At 46.8% G+C, this 6251-nt stretch overlaps 1 long non-coding RNA gene across 2 annotated transcripts; it reads left to right on the top strand.

The window, feature by feature from the left end:
- The first annotated feature begins 3238 nt into the window (after positions 1–3238).
- Positions 3239–6251, top strand: LOC139830694 (uncharacterized). Of its 2 annotated transcripts, XR_011743887.1 has the most exons (4): positions 3242–3725; positions 3868–3913; positions 5449–5682; positions 6230–6251. It is a non-coding gene; the product is annotated as an uncharacterized lncRNA (long non-coding RNA). The 2 variants fall into 2 exon arrangements; XR_011743886.1 differs by lacking the exon at positions 6230–6251 and having other exon boundaries at positions 3239–3725; positions 5449–5763.

Genomic DNA, 6251 nt, shown 5'->3' on the forward strand with positions numbered 1-6251 from the left:
AGCCCGGATCACCAGCTAAGGCCCCTAAATGACCGCTCAGTGATAAAGGAGGTGGGGGTGCAAAGACAGCTAGGAGGTTTGCCTAGAAGCAGCCACCCTTTAAAGAGTGTGTAATAGCTCACTGATCACCAAAGGTGTCTCCGCATCCAATCAACACGTAAGTCTCCTACCCAAGAAGGATAGGCTGGTTCACTTGAGGAGAATATTTTCTATGATCATACCCCAACCATCTCATCCATGAGCAGGCTCCGTAAGATCCCATAGAGTAGAAATGGAATAAGTCATGTGACATGATCTAGTATTACAGTTACCCATTTTTATTTATAGTATGGAAATGCATTCATTTTCTTTGCATCGATTGTGATCCGCAATACTATCGGAGTAAAAAAAGGGATCTAAGGAAGAATGTAGGCTAAACTTTTTGATTTTAGTAACAAGTAAATATTTTGTTTGGAGGTAAGAAACTTGCGATATTGAGGGGATAAACACCAACTAATCAAGAGACATGAGATAATCCAGAAAGTAATTGATCATGATCAAATTTGTAAGCCCACTTGGATATTGAGCATTTATCCATAAGAATAGGATTCTGGATTGTATTCTTTAATTATTTCTTTATTTTTTATTACTTAATTTAAGAATGAAAAATAAATTATTCTAATGGATTTTATTCTTGTTCTTCGGATTCTAAATAGAATAATAAAAGAATTAAGTTAAGTCAATCCAAAAAGAAAAGGAGGTTCATGGCAAAGGGGAAAGATGTTAGAATCAGAGTTATTTTGATTTGCCAGCTACTTGTTTCATGGCTTTAATTTGAGCCGCGGATCCTACTCTGGAAACAGAAATACCCACATTAATAGCAGGTCGATTTCCGGCATTGAATAGATCTGAAGATAAGAATATTTGTACATCTGTAATGGAGATTACATTAGTAGGAATATAGGCAGAAACGTCTCCCCAGGCGGGATACTTAACGCGTTAGCTACAGCACTGCACGGGTCGAGTCGCACAACACCTAGTATCCATCGTTTACGGCTAGGACTACTAGGGTCTCTAATCCCATTTGCTCCCCTAGCTTTCGTATCTCAGTGTCAGTGTCGGCCCAGCAGAGTGCTTTCGCTGTTGGTGTTCTTTCCGATCTCAATGCATTTCACCGCTCCACCGGAACTAACGATGGAGAGATACACTCTGAGCCACTCATGTATCATGATGTTCATCATCGTCTAGTGGACACTGACTATATATGTTGTTATGTTACAGGCACATCGATGTTGCGGGATGAGTAAAGGAGTATGTATCAGATAGCGAGCATAACCTAGAGTTTCACCTCGAGGTATGTACGATACCGAGAATCAATGTGACGTGTATCAAATAGTAATAATGAAGGTTAACACGACTAAGATCTTCGTATTAGTTATACGTGGGAATCGTTGCAGTTATCAAGGGCTCGACACCGATCATTCTCGTGGAAGGTTGTTCCGGGTATATCCACATATATTTGAACCCATAGAATCACACACTTAAAGTTTAGCGATATTTAGAATGTGGATATGAATGGGAAAATGTGGATATGAATGAAGATAAGTATTTTATCGTCTTCTTCTAGAACCTCTAAACCTTTCAGACTACTTATGTTTAGCGGACATAAGATTACGGTTTGAAAAGCATTTTCCGCGAGAACTTGGGCACACATCGAAATTTCAAGCACCAACTTTGGCAGGCAACCATGGGAAGGTTGAACAAGTATAGGTCTTGGAAACAAAAACCTCCCTCCTTTTTTTGGAACCTTATTTTTTCCCATCCTAACTAATGTATTTTTCTCATCTCGTCGTTCTATGGCCAACAACATCTACACAGAGCCTGAACCCCACGACCAAACCCTCCCCGCGCGACGGCGCCGCGCCTGGGAGGCCGCCAGCGGCCCTCTCCCCATCCCTTCCTCAAGTCCCCTCTCCTGCCGACACCGCCCTGTGCGCTGCTGAGCAAAGCACCGGTGGCGTGGCGGCGGCGGCCTTTACCTCCACCGGTGACGGGAGGAATCGGCTGCGGCCTCCACCGGTTCCTTCCACTTCATCGATGGCGATGGCGGGGCAGCGACGGCCAAGGGCGGCACGTCGTGGTGGCGGTTTGGCCGGGTTCGACGGCGGGTCTCCGATCTGGGCCCAGATGGGCCTAGGCGGGCTTGTGTGTCCGCCCTCGATCCTCCCCGCGGTTGCGGCGTTTTCCTGGGCTTCTCCCGCGTCTTGAGGTGGCCTGGGGCAGCAGCTCCGGGTATGGTAGTGGTGCTCGTCTTCTTTGTCGGAGGCGGGCGGCCATATTGGGGCTGTTCGTGGGGATCTTTTGATCTCATGTCCAGTCCCAACAACGAGTTGGGGAGCGTAGCTGCCGGTGAAAACTGTGCTCTGACTTTGGTCATGGCGAACGATGGCGACATCATGCACCGTTACCTTTTTGAAGGCATTGTCGTCGCAGTCTACAGCTTCTTACTTGTGCTGCTCCGGGAGAAATCCTAGATCCCGATCCCGGATCAGGCGATGGCGGCGTACGGCGTCGTTCTCCCTCCCGAGGGCATCATCTATGGAGCAGATGCAAGCTGGAGGGTCCTGAGGTGGAGCGGCGTTTTTCTTTCATGTTGAAGACGGCGAATCTTGGCGACATGGTGCAGCGGGGTAGCATCGTTGGATACGTCACGTTCGGCGTGCGCATGGTGGTGGAGCTGTCTAGCGTCATGGTGGCGTTGGTGGCAGGCCTCGCAAGATCATTGCATTGATCTCTCCTGAAGATGGGTATGCGGAAGATGGTGGCGGCGAGGACTTCTGGAGCGTGTATGATGGTACGCGCCGAGGGTCTGCCGGACCGGTTGTGCCACCTGCTCACCATTGGGAGACTTGTCGAGGCCTTAGGTTTTTTGATGATGCGCGTTGGTGTGATGTCAGGGTGTTGGCTCTGTTCATTGACCCGCCCTCATCGGTGATGTAGGATTAGCGATCTGTCGTTAGTTTTGGTGGCTTCGGTTCGATCTTTGTAATTCTTCTTATACGGTTTCGCGAATAATCTAACAAAAAAGCCGCGTGTATCCCTTGGATGCAGAAGCTAGGGTGATATTTCCACATTTCAAAAAAAAACAATATCTAGTGAATATTGAGAACAAGCAAGTGCGAGGTACTGGCGAGCCTTCTGGGGCTATCCACATCACGATAGGCGCGTGGCTCGCACGGGCTGGGCACCTGCGCAAGATTGGGGATCGCGGGTGAGGAAAAGTAGGTCGGGAGAGAAAGAAACCAAGCAATACTCCCACGGTTCTCTCGTGTCGCCACCTCTGCTCTCCCCACCTCCTCCCCATCCACCACTGGGCTCCTCCCATGGATCAACCTTCTCCTCGTTTTGGGTCTCCGGCCACCGGATGAGGACACCCCGCCACCACAATCTCTCTCCGGACCAAACCGGGTAGTGACAGGGCCGGCAAACCCTAGCACGGTAGCCATGCAGCGGGACCGAGGTCGACGATGGTGGCCACGGCTGGTGGACGACAGTGGCCCCAGCGGATCAACGCCTCTTCTTCTTCTCTCTTCCACCGACCCCAACACCATTCCCTTCTCCCGCGTTCTTCGGTTCTTCCTCGTATTTTTCCCCAGCAGACGGAGAAAAGTGGGAGTAGCTGCACCTCGGAGGAACGAGGAGGGGCGACCCTGGTGTGGGAGGAGGCAGAGTACGGCGCATCTCAGGTGCGAGTATGTGTTGCGATGCATTCCATTTGAGCGTGGTGGCTCTAGCCTCTGGATGAAGTGATTGTTTCAATTTTTAGCCATTCAGTTTGTTTTCTGCCAGTTTAGATCGATTTAATCATCCCTTTTCTTTTTCGATTAGGAACTGAATTCTCTCCTTGGTGGGACAGGAAGGGAGCAAGCAGGAGGCCCTGATACGTCTCCAACGTATCGATAATTTCTTATGTTCCATGCTTGTTTTATGACAATACCTACATGTTTTATACACACTTTATGTCATATTTATGCATTTTCTGAAACTAACCTATTGACGAGATACCGAAGTGTCAGTTCCTGTTTTCTGCTGTTTTTGGTTTCAGAAATCCTAGTAAGGAAATATTCTCGGAATTGGATGAAATCAACGCCCAGTATCTTATAATTCCACGAAGCTTCCAGAACACCGGAGAGGGGCCAGAGGAGAGGCCCAGGGCCACCACACATGGTGGCGGCGCGGCCCAAGGGGGGGGCGCGCCCCCTGTTGTCTGGCTGCCCCAGACCCCCTCCGACTCCGACTCTCCGCCTATAAAAGCCTTCCTGACCTAAAAACTTCGGAATAATAAGCCACGGGACGAGAAAAGTTACGCAGCCGCCGCCATCGCGAAGCCAAGATCTGGGGGACAGAAGTCTCTGTTCCGGCACGCCGCCGGGACGGGGAAGTGCTCCCGGAAGGCATCTCCATCGACACCACCGCCATCTTCATCACTGCTGATGTCTCCCATGAGGAGGGAGTAGTTCTCACTCGAGGCTAAGGGCTGTACCGGTAGCTATGTGGTTAATCTCTCTTCCATGTACTTCAATACAATGATCTCATGAGCTGCCTTACATGATTGAGATTCATATGATGAGTTTTGTATCACTATTAATCTATGTGCTACTCTAGTGATGTTATTAAAGTACTCTATTCCTCCTTCATGATGTAATGGTGACAGTGTGTGCATCATGTAGTACTTGGCGTAGTTTATGATTGTAATCTCTTGTAGATTATGGAGTTAACTATTACTATGATAGTATTGATGTGATCTATTCCTCCTTTCATAGCCTGAAGGTGACAGTGTGCATGCTATGTTAGTACTCGGTATAATTGCAATGATCTATCATGCACTCTAAGGTTATTTAAATATGAACATTGAATGTTGTGGAGCTTGTTAACTCCGGCTTGAGGGAGCTCTTGTAGCCCTACACAATGAATGATGTTTGTCATCCAACAAGAGAGTGTAGAGAAAGTAGTATTTGTTTATTCAGTCATGTGATCAATGTTGAGAGTGTCCACTAGTGAAAGTATGATCCCTAGGCCTTGTTTCCAAATACTGCAATCATCGCTTATTTACTGTTTTACTGCATCTTTACTTCTGCAATATTACTACCATCAACTGCACGCCAGCAAGCTATTTTCTGGCGCCGTTACTACTGCTCATATTCATTCATACCACTTGTATTTCACTATCTCTTCGCCGAACTAGTGCACCTATACATCTGACAAGTGTATTGGGTGTGTTGGGGACACAAGAGACTTCTTGTATTGTGATTGCAGGGTTGCTTGAGAGGGATATCTTTGACCTCTTCCTCCCTGAGTTCGATAAACCTTGGGTGATCCACTTAAGAGAAAACTTGCTGCTGTTCTACAAACCTCTGCTCTTGGAGGCCCAACACTGTCTACAGGAAAAGGAGCGTGAGTAGACATCAGGCCCCAGACTTCTGCCTTAATTTTCCCACATAGGCGGTGCTGGTACCCGTCCGTCCCATCTGGCACCATTTCTTGAATTTTCTCGGTAAGGTTTCCATCCGAGAACGAGATGCCGAGAATGAGTGGTGGCACCAGCGTGTACTACCGTGTGGACCGGTGGTGTTGCGGCAGTCTGCGCTGGTGGAGGTTCTTTTGGGGAGGAGGATGAGGGAGCCCAACCTGGAGGTCAGCCTGGTGAGCTTCTCTTCATTGGTTAGTGTACCAGATGTTGAAATCAATTTTCTACTATTCGTTCTTAAGTGAATGTAATGAAAACATCTGTAGGTATTGGTACTAACTTAGTAGGAGCACTAAGTGAGAACAGGAACATAAGCCAAGCAAAACTAGAAGCTCCTTCTCCTGCTGCTTCCTTATACGGGAGATTGTACTATGAATATGCATATATTTTTTGATAGTTTGAAAGGGCACGATCTTCATGATTCTGTTAGATATACATTCTTCATGACAAAAAAATGATGAATGTTTTGTTTGATTGATATCACAACTTCCATAAGAAATGATAATTTGTGAAGTTGCTTCAAAAATGCCAAAAGTTAAGTGTCAGAGAGTACAAGAATATTCTTTCAGAGTTTATATGCCTTTTATTTTCATTTGTTATTATCACTGCTCAAATGGTGACTTTTATCTTGTGTTTTTTTCCCTTCATTGTTCTATAAATATGCTAAAGTCATCTATTCCTTCTTTCACATTCTCATTATGACCTGTGTATTTGACTATGCAGGTGATAGATGTGTACTCAGAAT

Source organism: Lolium perenne, chromosome 1 (assembly GCF_019359855.2).
Source record: "Lolium perenne isolate Kyuss_39 chromosome 1, Kyuss_2.0, whole genome shotgun sequence".
Taxonomy (NCBI): Eukaryota; Viridiplantae; Streptophyta; class Magnoliopsida; order Poales; family Poaceae; genus Lolium; species Lolium perenne.